At 45.0% G+C, this 14,840-nt stretch overlaps 1 long non-coding RNA gene across 1 annotated transcript in view; it reads left to right on the top strand.

Annotated features, from left to right (window-relative positions):
- LOC131275624 (uncharacterized) overlaps positions 1-14,840 on the top strand; it is a 44,899-nt gene that overhangs the window by 18,324 nt on the left and 11,735 nt on the right. Inside the window, exon 2 of the long non-coding RNA XR_009183084.2 lies at positions 6,938-7,025. This is a non-coding gene — a long non-coding RNA (uncharacterized lncRNA). The remainder of the gene's footprint in view (positions 1-6,937; positions 7,026-14,840) is intronic.

The following is a 14,840-nucleotide window of genomic DNA, read 5'->3' as shown; positions in this document are numbered from 1 at the left end:
TATATTTTGTTTGTATTATTTTATTTTCCCCTTCTATTTTTGTCTTTCTTGTTGCTTTTACACTCTCCTCCATCTCTGACTGTCCTGTTTTTTCCTTTCTTCCTGCAGAACTCCCTTAAGAATTTCTTGAAGGGGAGGTTTCTTGTTGATATACTCTTTCAGTTTCTGTTTATCTGTGAATATTTTGAACTCTCCATCATTTTTGAATGCTAGTTTAGCTGGATAGAGTATTCTTGGTTGGAAATTTTTTTCCTTTAGTACCTTGACTATATCATACCACTGCCTTCTTGCCTCCATCGTTTCAGATGAGAAATCAGCACTTAATCTTATGGAGTTTCCCTTGTACGTGATGGTTTTCTTTTCTCTTGCTGCTTTTAGAATTTTTTCTTTGTCTTGAGCATTGGATAATTTGACAAGTATATGTCTTGGGGTGGGCCTGTTGGGGTTTATGACCAGTGGAGTGCGCTGTGCTTCTTGGATATGTACATCTGTCTCTTTCAGTATATTTGGGAAGTTTTCATTCATTATTTCCTGCAACACTCCTTCTGACCCCTTTCCCTTCTCTTCTCCTTCTGGAATGCCTATAATACGTATGTTTGAGCGTTTTGCGTTATCATTCAGGTTCCTAAGTCCTATCTGGATTTTTTCTACCTTTTTATTGACCACTTCTACTATCTGTTTGATTTCCAATGCACTGTCTTCCACATCACTAATTCTCTGCTCTGCCTCTTCTAGTCTGCTGATATTTGCTGCAAGTGTATTTTTGATTTCTTGAATTGTGGTGTTCATTTCCATCATATCTGTTATTTTTTTTGCGCATGTCTGCAATTTCCCCTCCAAGTGTTGTCTTCATGCTGGTAACCTCTTTCATTACTTCATCAAATTTGTCGGTGATAAATGATCTGAGATCTTTCATTGCTTGTGGGAAGTCCTGCCCCCCTTCCTGATTGGATTCAGCCATGTTTTCCTGATTACTGGTTTGGTTTGTAGATTTTTGTTGCTGTCTTGTCAACATTTTTTCTTGACGGGTTTAATCAGTTCCTTAGCTTCTTTGTCTAGTCTTGGAGATTAATTAGCTGTTGTTTTTGCGTAAGTGTTATATCTTCTCTTTGTCACTTTGTTCTTCTTATTCCAATTTCTTATTGCTAGTTAAGCTCACTTTAAAGGAAAATATTAGTGCTGGGGAAAGGCAATTGTGTAAGGGAGGAAAAAGTGTGAAGTAGTATTGGTGATATATGTTAACAAAGCAACAATATGAGTTCTGAGAGGATGGAGGTTAGATCATGTAAATTGTGTAGAGTTATAGTAGTAGGAAAGTACCTATAATGAGGTAGACGACTGAATATGGGAGGAATGTGGTACGTACTAAGAGGCTATTGTTTCCGTGAGAGAGGGAAAGAGAAAAGAAAGGTAATAGTTTCAGGGACGAATACCAGATGGAAAACTAAACAAAGGTATTAGGAATTAAGAGTTAGACACTTTGCAGATCAAAGAAAGGGAGATGGAATATAGGAGAGATAGCAGATGGTGGAGGATATCAAGTTGTAGGGGAAAGGGGATAGTGTAGATAGGCTAAATCTATTCACAGAAAAATGAGGCAGTGAAGGGTGAGGAAACCCAGCAAATGTGAGGTATTTCCTGTAGGACCTATTGTATTGTTAAGATAAAATAGTATAAGAAGAATATTGGGGACAGGAAAGAGAGGATTAAAAAAAAAACACAACAACAACAAAAATAAAATAAAATAAAAAATAAAAAAGAAACAAAAAAAACCAAAAAAAAACAAAAAACAAAGAACAGAAACCCCGCCGCCAGGCTCGGCTGGGCTCGGCTGGGCTCGGCTGGGCTCGGCTGGGCTCGGCTGGGCTCCGGTCCCCTGCCCTCCGCGGCTCGGCTGGGCTTGCCTGGGCTTGGCTAGGCTCGGCTGGGCTCGGGTCCCCCGCCCGTCGCGGCTCGGCTGGGCTCGGCTGGGCTCGGCTTTCTTGCCCGCCGCCTGCCGCCCGCCGCCCGCCGCGGTGCAGCGCGGCTCGGCTCTCCCGCCCGGCGCGACGCGGCTGGGCTCGGCCGAGCTCGTCTGGGCTCGGCTCCCTCGCCCGCCGGGGCTCGGCTGGGCTCAGCTGGGCCCGGCTGGGCTTGGCTTCCCTTCCCGCCACCCTCTGCGGCGCAGCGCGACTCGGCTCTCCCGCTCGCCGCCCTCCGCGGCGCGGCTGGGCTCGACTGAGCTCGGCTGGGCTGGGCCCCCTCGCCCTCCGCGGCTCAGCTGGGCTCGGCCCGGCTCGGCTTCCCCGCCCGCCGCCCGCCTCCCGCTGCAGCTCGGCTGGGCTCGGCTCCCTTGCCCGCCGCGGCACAGCGCGGCTCGGCTCTCCCGCCCGCCGCCCACTGCGGCCCAGCTAGGCTGGGCTCGGCTCCCTTGCCCGCCGCCTGCCGCGGCGCAGCGCGGCTCGGCTCTCCCGCCCGCCGCCCACCACGGCGTGGCTCGGATCCCCCGCCCGCTGCCCACCGCGGCCCAGCTAGGCTACCCTGGCCACCGCCCGCCGGGGCTCGGCGCGGTGCTAGCTGCCTCGGCTCTGCCTACTCAAGGAGGGAATCCTCCACACGTAGCTGGGATCTCCGTGTATATTTCACGGATGGATCCTCTCTGTTACCTTCCCTCCAAATCGATGTCTAAACACCTTGGGACCAGGGAAAATCCCGAAACAGCCCGGTCCCAAGGAGTCTCCGACGCCTCCCTTTAAGTAGTTTTAATGTTTTCTCTTCATCAAGATTTTATAGAAAAAAAAAACCTCTCATGTTTTCCTTTAGTGTTTTAATGGTTCCATTATTTTACGTTACATCTTTGATCCATCTGGAATTTGTTTTGGTGCAGGGTGTGAAATAAGGATTTGACTTTCTACCTTTCCAGATGGTTTTCCAGTTGTTACCATTTATGGAGAAATCTGTCTTTTCCGCACTGATTGAGTTAAACACCATCACACACTTACACATGTGTATATTTGGGTCTATTTCTGGGGTTTCTATTCTATAATCATCTACCTTTTGAGGTACCTCACCCTGTCTTGGGGTATCTCCAATGCTCTTTATGCCAAGTATTCTAAAGCAGAAGAAAGGAAGAACTTGCTCAGAGGTTGAATCTAGACTTCTTTGATAGCTTCCATTTGGGACTAACTCCTGCTTGAGAAGGTGGCTAGTTAGAAAAAAGGGCATAAGGGTGAGGAAATTTCTTCCTACCACTAGGTGTAATCAGAGTCTATCAGGATGCAAAGGTTTCAAAATTACTGCACTGGAGAATGAAAAATGAGTTAACTTCCTTTCTTGTAGAGAACCAGTTAATGATAATAATGATGATATCAGTGATTATAAACTATCATCCTGACAGTGCTAAGTAGTCTAGTACATACACACAGACACACACAGATGTATCCCTGGGCTAGATCTGGCTCATGGGCACCAATATCACTAGTTTTTGACTTTTGCACTAAACCCTCCTATTTCCCATCCACCCCATACATGTTGCCTGGTCAGCCAGTTGACTGTAAGAGGATTGTTCTGGCAGCTCCAAACTCTTCCTTCTTCCACCTGCCTCACACTGGGCTTGATAGATCTGGCACGGTTCAGTGAGTTAAAGCATGAGAAAATCCATCACCTGATGACATCATTCACATCTCCCCAACATGACCTGCCTGAGATAAAAGTGCAGCTTGGCTTCCCCATTAATCAGGGGAGAAGATGAAAATCATTCTGGCGACCCAGCTCCTTAGCCCCTTCTGCTAATCCATCTTGCTGCATCGGCACCCTCTCTCCACACAGCATTTAAATTCAGAGGGGACAAAGATGAGCTCAGCACCTTCCCTTCAGCTGAAGGCTTGTGAAGTGTTTGTGGGCTGCAACGCAAGCCCGTGCTCGTCAAGCAGACACAACCTTCACTCCTCAGCAACATCTCAGAGCCAAAGCTTATGTCTGGGTTGAATGTCCAACATGTGCCCTTGACTGTGCTTGGGATAATGGAAAATACGACCAGGAGTGTAAGCCAGAGTCTTGAAAGTGCTGCCAGAACTGCAGGGAGAAGGGAACAGAGGAGAGCAGTTTCTCCTCTAAATACATCCTCTAAAAACGGCACCTTTTCAACAAATTTAAAAGGCAATTTGCCATCATCCCAATTAAGACTATGATGAATACAAGCCAGAGGAAGCAGGGGTCTGTCTTGCTAATATGTGAGCGACACATCAGAGATCAGACCTGGAGACATTTAGAGATTGTATGCAAAAGGTAGCATCTTTTGAAATAAGCTTCCCCCCTATGCTAACTGAATTGTTCACTAGAATATTCACTTGTCTTCCCTGGAGGAGAATAATACTTCCTTTCTCCAACGATGTCATGTTGTGATTTGCTTTGGCCAATGAAATGTGAGCAGAAGTGAAATGAGTCATTTCCAAGGAGAAGGCTTAAGAGCCATGCTCTCTTTTCCCTCTGTCAAAGCTATGTCCCAGATTGTGGCAGCAGCCTAGGTCCCAGAGAGAAGAGTGATGGAACACAGTCAGCGCCGACCCTGATGGACATGTAATGTGAGCAGTAAATACATATTTGTTGCCATTAACTCACTGAATTTTTGGATTCATTTGTTACTGCAGCATAACCTGGCCTAACCTAACTGATACACTTCCCAGTCAACAAAGGACCCGTCCTGCCCAACCCCCTCAGATATGATCCTCTTGAGGTTAAGATTTCTCCTTAAAACTTCTGCCTAGTTTTTTTGGGAAATAATGAGAACCACACATTAAACTCTCTTGAATAAAGATAAAGACAATTTAGATGTAATTACATGTTGGGAGGGTGGTTGCTAAGGGAGGAGCCCATGTGGACTGGTAGAGACAGTGATGGCTGTTGAGGATAGAGAGAGCATGGGGCAGTGTGGTACCGTGGTCTAGAAGTCAGTAGACTGTGCTTGAGTCCTGGATCTACTTTCCACTGGCTGTGTGACTTGGCCTCTCTTATCTTTCATCCCTACTGGATGGAATTGTTGCAAGCTAAGTCATATGGAAGATCTAGGTCAAATGTGAAGCCTACCATCAGGGTTGCTGTGTTTATTCATCTCCTTCTTCTTGCCTCATTGGTCTGGATAGAGTTTTAGTTTATCAGCTGCTAAAACAAATACCATACAGTGGCTTGACTTAACAATAGGAATTTATTGGCTCATGGTTTCAAAGACTAGAAGGCCAGCTTCTTCCCAGGGTTGCTTAGCTTCTGCCTGACACACTTCAGCCTCTCCTCTCTCCCAAAGTCCTGTGAAATAAATGGCTAGAGAGAAGGAGAGAGGGGATAAGAAGGAGAATATATAAAGCAACAGCCTGGAAAACAGGAAAGAGGGTATGGTAGGTCGAATCGTGTGTCCCAACAAACGCATATTCTTTTTTTTTAAATAATGGATTTATTTTTAAAGAGAAGTTATAGATTTACAGAAAAATCAGGCATAAAACATGGAGTTCCCATATCCCACTCTAGAAGTAACATCTTACATTAGTGTTGTAGTTTGCCAAAGGTCTGCCAATGCAAAGTACTGGAAATGGGTTGGTTTTTATAAAGGGTATTTATTTAGGGTAAAAGCTTACATTTCCAAGGTCATGAGTGTCCAAATCGAGACTCCATCAGAGATGCTTTCTCACTGACGTCAGCTACTCGTGATCCTGTTGTCCAGCCATGTGGGGAAGCAAGATGGCCGCCAGGCTCTGCTGAGGTCTCTGCCTTGCCCTTCAGAATCTGCCATCTCCTGAGCTCAGCGGTGAGCCACCAAGCATAGGGCTCGTCTCTCCCTGGACCTCGGCTCCTTGAGCTTCTTGGGCCTTCTGTTTCCCTGCGGTCCTCTCTCTCACACGGCAGGATCAATATAATACGGCAGCTCCCTTTCCCTGCTTGTGTATCCATTTACATGACCCAGCAAGAGGGTGGAGACTCAACCCGAGTCCCGCCTCACTGCTGTGGTCTAACTGAAAGGGTCTCACACCCACAGGAATGGATTAGTTCAAAACATAATCTTTTTCTTTTTGGGATTCATAAAGGAACTTCAAACTGTCACAATGAGTGTGGTACATTTGTTAAAATTCATGAAAGAACATTTTATAACTGTACTATTAACTATGTCCATGGTTTACATTGAGGCTCACTTTTCGTCAAACATGTGCTCTTCATCTTGATCTGCATCCCTGTGGGTATGATGTGCTCGCTGTCATGGGACCTTCTGAAGATACTCTTTTTAGTGAAGATGTGGCCATCTGAAGCATGGGGCCCTTAATCTGGATTACGGGAAACCCTGTAAAGAGAAGGCCATGGGGAGAAGCAGGTAGACGAGAAGGAGAGGACATCATGTGATGGGAAAGCCCAGGAACCCCAACGATGGCCAGGTGCCAGCACCAGAATGGTACCATCTTTGGGGGAAAGGCAAGCCTTGCCAAAATCTCTTAGTTGAACTTCTGGCCTCTGAATCCATGAGCCAATACTTGCTTGATGTTTAAGCTACTGTGTGACATTTGTGAAATTCAGGTAAACTAAGACTGAGTAGCATCAACAAACCCGAATTCTTGCAGGATTCCTGGCAGAAGGCAGATGAGGTATTTGGAGACATAGCCATTGAAAACTACAGTCTAAGATATAGTAAAAAAAAAAAACTGATTTTTTGGAGTGGTCACTTTACTTCAAGCACAGCAAGTGCTAAGCCGTGTACATGCATTATCTACTTTAATGCTCAAATAACCCTACCATGTGGGCTGTTATTATCCCCATTTTACGGAAGGGGAGACTGAGGTTTAGGGAGTTGAGGTACTTTGCCCAAGATCACACAGCTAGAGAGTGACAGCGCCAAGATGTCTCCTGCCTGACTTCAAGGTCATGGACGTGTCCACTGCTCCCGCCTGGCAGTTAATTGCTGTCTTTAATTCATGTGCAGGAAGAAGCCTGTTAAATCTGCTGGAATCTGCAGGCTTAAGAACCTGGGATGAAAACCGTGCAGGCACCAACTCCGGTTTGGGTGAAGCGTAAGTTGCCCCACGCCACTTTGGGGGCAGTGCCATCCTCATCGCCTCCCCTCCACGTCAGCAGTGCTGGTGGAAGCTGTCTTGTTCTGGGGCTGCTGGGAGGACCCATGCTAATCTGTGCGGGAATTCTGTGCTTGAGTACAGTTATCTCTTCTCTGAACATCATTTGCCCTAAAAATACTCTTTGACATTATGCACAAACATTGAAGAGACATTTATTTGGCCCTGACCTTTGTAAGGTTCCCCCTAAAAGAGATTCAGTGACATACAAATGGGGCTGAATTATTTATAGGCCCGAGGGGAAATCAAAGTTGCTTTTATTCTTATTGAAAGTATATCCGAAGGCCAAAGAACACCAAATTAGCTTTGGCTCTGCACAGAGGGACTCCAGCTCAGGTCTAGGATGCTTATTAAAATTAGAGGTTCTCTCCACGGCTGGATCTTTGGAAACCTCCATAAATCTGGGCTGTGGTTCCTTTCCAATGCTTTGTCAGAAGCTCTCAGGGTGGGAAGAGAGGGGTGAGGTATGAATTTAATTATTAAGCCAATCGACACTGATTTAGCATCTGTTTTATTCTGGACACTGGAGAAAGAGATGAATTCATTCAATCTTTTGTCCAATGAGTCAAGAAATATTTATTTAGTGTCTTCTCTTGGCAGATACTGTTTCCAGCACTTGGGATGCATGTAACAGGATTGACAAGTTCTGCTCTAAGGAATAAGAAACTGCTCCTGCCTTCAGGGAACTTAGCATAAGGAGCACATTGTGAAAATAATAATAATAATAATAATAATAATAAATAATAATGATAGCCAACTTCTATTGGATGCTTACTTTTTGGCAGACACTGTAAATGCTTTACCAGTGTTAGTTCAATTAATCCTCATAAGCACTTGAGATAAGAATTATTAACATCCCCATTCATGGTTATGGACAATGAAACTCAGAGTTTAAGTGTCTTGCTCAAGGAGTCACACCTCGGAAGTTGTGAGGCTGGGACTCAAAGCCCGTCATTCTGCTCACCACGTTCCTGCGCTATTGCAGAAGCACGTGTAAGGGGTTCTAGGTCCTGAGGCACAAGTAAACCAGGGGAGACTCCAGGGAAGGGCATCTGAAGTGAATCTTGAAAGATGAGTAGAAGTTGGCCAGGTACTCCAATGCAGGACAGGAAGGGCAAGTCCTGCAGCAACCTGAACTTCTGCTTCCTCGTCTTATGACGTAAGGCTCTTAAGAGGAATGTCCCGTCCAAGGTACCTGAGAGCAGAGCGAGTCCCACCTTTTCTTCCTCTCTCTGTTCCTTCTTGCTGCATTCAGAGCCCCAAGCATCCTGCCCCCAAGTACCCTAACCTCCACCTCAGGTGTCTGGAGATATCAAACTCCTCAGGCTTGCTGGCTGCCAGTCATCATACAAAGGTGGTAATTTTCTACATGAGCTGCAATATGAAAAGTCTTAGAAGGTACTCTAAACAGAAGGCCCTCGAGCCGCTCTTTCCAATGGTTGATTCCTCTTTTATGTGCAGGAAGGGGCAGACTTTGCTTGGGAACCAAAGTCCTGAGCTCTCTGTGCATTCAGTGGTGCCCGTAAACTCGGACGGACCGCCATAGCCACCTTGCCCAGTGGTACCTGGGCCATTGAGGGTGTTAGCTGGCTCGGTCAATTGGGGAAAATCTCTCTGACACCCAGTTCCGGCCTTAGTCCATTTGGCTTTTGGTGAATACTAATTAGAACGGCAGAGGTTTCCTTCTGGGGCAGTGCCCTGCCTTTCCAGTCGTGTTAATTTACAGACAAGAGCTCCTCAGGGAGGGCGGGAGCCAGCCCCGAGCTCTGGAGGAGCCCAGGGAGAAGTTCCGTGGAGGGAAGCCATATTTGCCTCGATATCAAATCTCGGTTTAAAGCAGGCTGTGGGTACTGATGCTCGGGCTCCGTTTCCTGAGAAAGCCGCACAGTGGAAGAACCGGAACTTGTGTTTTTTTCCTCTGTAGGAGCAAGAGAACCCATGTTTGTGTGAGTGCTGGGGCAAAGCGCTATCAAGAATTTTTTTCTGCAATAAGCATCCAATATTTTAAAACCAGGAAAGAGCCCATCAATATGCCTTTCCACTTTCTTTTTTCTCTTTTTTCCTTTCCTTTTGTCCTTTTATCCTTCCCTCTGGTGTACTCCCTGCCTCCCTGTCCTTCTCTCTTTGTTCCCTTCCCCCTCTTTAAAGGAAAAGAAGGCAGGTGAGTTCCCAGATACTTCTGAGAGGGAGAAATAGGGGAACTGGACCTGGGGGCTTCGTCAGGAGACAGAGGGGCAGGGGAAAGGATGGAGAGGGCAGGGGGGCTCCCTGCTGGTGCCTTCTGCTTTTCATTTCCTTTTATCTTACCAACTATGCAGCCACAGAGGTACTGTTCTTCTCCCCACTTAAAAAAATATTTATTTTATTTATTTATTTTTCTCCCCCTTTGTTGTCTATGCTCGCTGCTCTCTGTTCGTCTTCTTTTTTTTTTAGAAGGCACCGGGAACCGAACCCGGGACCTCCCAAGGGGTAGGTGCACACCCAGCTGCTCCAGTCACATCTGCTTCCCTCCTCCCCATTTATTTTGACAGCAAAGGAAACAGAGACTATGAGAGTGGACTAGCTCAGTGGCCAGTAGAATCCATTTGCATCCAGGTCTGCTTTTATCCACCTTGCTGCCCTTCTAGCAGATTCTTCTCTGCCCTAGTGCTGCCCCTCTCCAGGGCTTCAAACCTCAAAGAGCTTCCCAGCTTTGGCTCCTGAGAACTGCGGCAAGGTCCCTTTTCTTCATACAGCCATATGGTTTAGCCTTTCCCTGGCTGACTCCTCAGGGGCTCTTGAAATGCAGAAAGCCCTACTCTGCTCCTTGAGCTCAGGCCCCCTTGAATTTTATCAGACAGTTTCACCATAATGTTTACATCTCAGCTAAAAAAGGAAAAAAAAAAAAAAAGCTGCAGTTTTCCCAGAACATAAACTTGACCTAGATTCTCCCAGGCAGGGACAGTTTCATCTACAAGTTGCTGTCCCAGAGTTGGACTCAAATGGAAACAATGGAAGGAGAAGGTGCTGCTCTGAGGGAAGAGCCATTCCTGCAGCAATGCTCGGGGGCATCTGTTTCTTGTAGGTGTGTTATTGATAATTTATTCAACAAGGACTGATTAAGCTCTTTCCATGGGTCCAGCGTCAAGGTAAACAAGACCCAGTGCCTGCCCACACAGAGGTTCAATAGCTCCTCCAGAGCCTGTGAAGCCACGAGGCCATCATAGCACAGGATGATGAGAGGGGAGGTGGGGCATGAGGGAGCACGTACCCCGCACGGTGGGGAGGCATGGTCAGGGAGGATGCACGGATGTGAGATGCTGAACTGGGGCCTGAGGGTATAACCCAGGTAAAGGAACGGCTGGTGCAAATAACACATTGAGGTCAAGGAATTGCAAGAAGTTTGGTGATGGCAGAAGAGTGACTCAGGAATTAAACTGACATACGAAAAGAGCACAGGTATGAGGCAACTTTTCTATAGCATTTGTCACGTGCCTTGGAGTGGCCATGTTTTCATGAGGGACCCTCTCAACTGGAAAAATGCAGACTCTTTCAAACTGGAATGGAACCAGGATCAAAGCACAAAACATGGCCATGTTTGATAAAGACGAATTTTCCCTCTTCCACCTCTATTTCCTTTGATCTTTGAGATTATGTTACTATAATAGATGCCTGGGTTTCCTTTCTGCCATTTTAGTGGTGGATCTCTAAACACTGTGGCCCCTAGGTGGGGGGTATATTTGGGGTCAAGAAGTCACCATTTATATCACACCCCATACCAGCTCCATTGGACGTTGGTATCATGAATCCATAACATCTTTATTTCCCCCTAATAATATGGAGCTTACATTCATAAGTTCATCTTCTCTTCTCTGAACGTGTCATTCCACATGTCATAGAGGGCCCAGGGGATTCCTCTCCAGCTTGTTTGCAGAAGGAAGGAGACCTGAGAAGCTAGTGATTTCCGTCTCCTTCTTGGAAAGCCTTTTACAAGGCTTCCCCTGGCATTGCCAATCCTGGACTGTGGCAGGTCTTTAGACACTCAGTATTGCTGTGTTTGACTTGTTTCAACTTCTTTTAAATTTCTTACTGATGTTTTCAGGCACATATGTTCTTAGTTTTAAACAAACCAGTTTTACAAAAGTTTGAGCATACGGAATTGATAAAGTAGGCTCTAGAACACTTTTTACACACACTGAAGAACTGTTGGGACTGGAGTACATTTTTACAAGGTGGCCCCTACTAGCAAAGTGTAGTATTGCAACCCACCTCTAATAGTAACAGCAATTTTCATATAAATGAAGAAGTAGAGCTGAATTTGAGAAATTGAAAATGAAGTGTTAAGCAATTATGTGGTCTGGGAGTCTTGCTCTTGCCTACAGAAGGCAATTCCTGCCTGGGAAGAAAGAAAAGGGATCTTAGAATTCATGTGATGTGCTACAAAGTTCTGAACCCCCTTTAAAAATCATCTATTCTATTAACAACAACAAAAAGACTTGGACTTGGCTAGCCATGGCTTCTTTTTTCAGTGTTGTGTTGCTTTTCTTTTTAGAAACCAATGAAGAAGTTGGATTTACTTTACAGATCCCTTTCCTGAAATGCATCTACTTGCTAAGGCAACAAAGTGCCTATTTGAAGTTGAATAAAAATAAGTGGTTCCAAAATCAAAATTATTGAAATTGTCTAAAGTAGTGCCTTTTGACTGTCACTTCTTCTCTGAGCTGTTCTGAAGACCCAGTGTGGGTACCAGGGCAGACTTCAAGGAGACATCCCATTGTGAACATCAAGGAAACATCTGGCTATGTTTGGAGATCAACTGCTAAAAATACCTCCATATGCCGAGACCAGTCACCCACATAGGGGACTTGTCAGCCTTCTCTTCAATAACACCCCAGCTTGAAGTGTGCACATGACAACTTTTGAAATTCTAATAGCAAATGAAATAAGAAATGAGAGGGAAACCCAGACCTTCATCTCTGGTGCCCCCAAGTGGGTGGGATGCAGTCTGAAGATGTTCGTCTTTTCTACATTGCATTTAGTTCCTCCCTAAAGATTCAAATAGGATTTGATGATGTCATGTGTATTGTAAGCTAAGGGCAAAGTCATGGAATTTTTGACTTCATTTTTGGCTAGGATCCCACAGTCTGCTGGGCTATTTACTACCAGGATATACTGCCTTAATTTCCTAGGGCTGCTGTAACAAAGTACTATGGACAAGGTGGCTTAAAAGAATGGAAATTTACTGTCTCATGGTTGTGGAGGATAAAGTCCGAAATTAAGGTGTCGGCAGGGCCGCCATCCCTCAAACACCTAATGGAAGCATCCTTCCTTGCCTCTTGTTGCTTCTGGTGTTTACCGGCAGTGCTCAGCATTCCTTGGCTTATAGATAGCATGACTCCAATCTCTGCCTCCATCTTCACGTGGCCTTCTTCCCTCATGTCTGCGTGTCTCTGGTTCCAAATTTCCCTCTTATAAGGAATAGCAGTCATACTGGATTAGGGCTCACTCTAATCCAGTGGGACCCTATTTCCAAGTAAGGCCACATTCATGGGGCCAGGGGTTAGGATTTGACCATATCTCTTTGGAGGACACAATTCAACTCATGCTTAGCATGTTACACACCCCCTCCCATTTAAATCCACCACCTAAAAGATTAGGTACTTTTGTTGCCTCCATTTTACAGATGAGAAATTGAGGTGCTAGGAGATTACAGACTCTTCCATTCATAGCGGTGCAGCTGGGATTGAAACTCTTCTCAGTTTGACTTCAGAGCATGCACTTAAAAAAGGACAAGCAAATTGACTGATTTTAAAAAAGTAACACGTGCATATTTTAAAAAATTCAAGCCACTGGACAAGAACATGGAAGAAAGGAAAAGAATTCACGTCATTTCATACTATCCGGAGAAATATAATTAATATTCAGTGACTATTATTCTAGACATCTTTCTATGTACATACAAACAGACACAAGAACAGAGAAGTCAATAAGAAAAGGAGATGGAAGTAATTTTGTTAAATGAAAGCATACTCTTTATATTATTCTTGGTAAAATAATTAAATTTTATCTGAAGAAAGTTCTGTTTAGTTTCTTTTCATAATTTCTACCTCCCTATTGATATTATCTTTATGTTCAACTAATTTTCCCCCTGATTTCCTTTAGTTCTTTGTCCATGTTTCCTTAAAGTCTTTGAGCATATTTAAAAGTCTTTGTCTGGTATGTCCCAGGTCTGGTTCTCTTCATCAATCAAGTAATTCACCTGGACAATTATTTCCTGTTTCTTTTGTAACCTTTTGTTCAAACCTGGGCATTTTGATATTTTAATGTGTTATTGCTGTAATTTAGACTCTAAGGCATATGTTTCTTAAGCTTGCATCCAGCTAGTGCAATGAGAGAGCATTACTTGATCTCTAGGAGCTAACAACAACAAAGAATAATAATAAGAAGAAGGAATAAAAGAAAACAGTGGTCCCAGCCTTTGCAGAGTGACCTGTGGAAGCAATATCCTTCAGAGCTTATCCATACAATGAGTTTAAAGAATAGCTCCCTGATCCTTTCTTTGAGTGTGTTTGGTCACGGGCGTGCAGTCCTAGGAATTCCCCCAGTTTCCACGGTTCTGAACGTTCTGTCTTCCCTAGGAAGCAGTTTCTTCATGGTCCTGGGCACGACACTGTTTGCCCTACGGCCAGCAATCCCTTGCTATGGGCAACCTCTTGACTGCTCTCTCATAGCTCTGTGAGCTGCTTCTGCACACATGGCAAGTTCTGGGATGGTGAGTCTCTCAGACAGATTGAACCAGACATACATGCTCCCAGTATGTGCACAAGGGTTGCTCTGCTTCCTCCAGGATCAGGACCAGGGATCCACCCTGGGAGTGCAGATTGGCTCCACTCTGAGCCAGGAAGGGGTGGAGGAAGGGTCAGTCAGGATGCCATGAAATCCTAACATTTTTAAGTTGCCGCTTCCTTGATTTAGCACTCATCCTGTTGCTTCAGTCTTTTAGCTGCTTTCTGGAGCTTTGAGAAAGAAGCTGCTGCCAGTTCTTGCTGGTAGTTCAAAGCTTCTGTAAGAGGACAGAGCCTTGCTGCATCTCACCCTGCCATCTTGATCAGGGCAGGACTGCTGATTATTTATTTTAGAGCTTCCATTTCTCCATTGACTTTTTCCCATATTTTCACCCTATATTGATAATATTTGCCTCCAAATTCCTTACCACATTTTATAATAACAGGTATTTCAAAGTCCTTGTCCACTAATTTCATCGTTGGTGTCATTTTTGGGTCTGCATCTATTCATCTGTTTTTCTCTTGATTTTGTCTAGCATTTTCCCCTACTGGCTACATTTTATTGTTTGTAGAACTTGGACATAAGAACTAGAGACTGAAGTTGATAATATTTCCCCCAGAAATGGCTCAAAGCAGCTAGGGTAAGGAGTTAATCTTTTCAGCCTAGTCAGGAGCTGAACTGGTTGTGGCTGGTTTGTTGCTTTAGTTTCAGTTCACCTCTGGTTTAAATGTTTGAAGGTGGGACCAGATCTGTCCCTTCAACAGATCTTTGTGCTTTAACAATTGCAAGACTGCAAGATCTATCCCTGCTTTCCAGCCATGCCCCCAATTTCTTGTACCACACCCTTCTTGAAAAATGTCCAATGGGAGGGGCAGTTGATGAGAGGACTGCTGCTAGCTTTTGGGTTCCAACAGATGCCAATCCACCATGCCAGGCCACACTCAGTCATTAAAATTTTGGTCAGTTTCCTTTGTCCCAGCAAAGCTCTGC

Source organism: Dasypus novemcinctus, chromosome 23, assembly GCF_030445035.2.
Source record: "Dasypus novemcinctus isolate mDasNov1 chromosome 23, mDasNov1.1.hap2, whole genome shotgun sequence".
NCBI lineage: Eukaryota > Metazoa > Chordata > Mammalia > Cingulata > Dasypodidae > Dasypus > Dasypus novemcinctus.
This window is presented reverse-complemented; position numbering and strand designations above follow the sequence as displayed.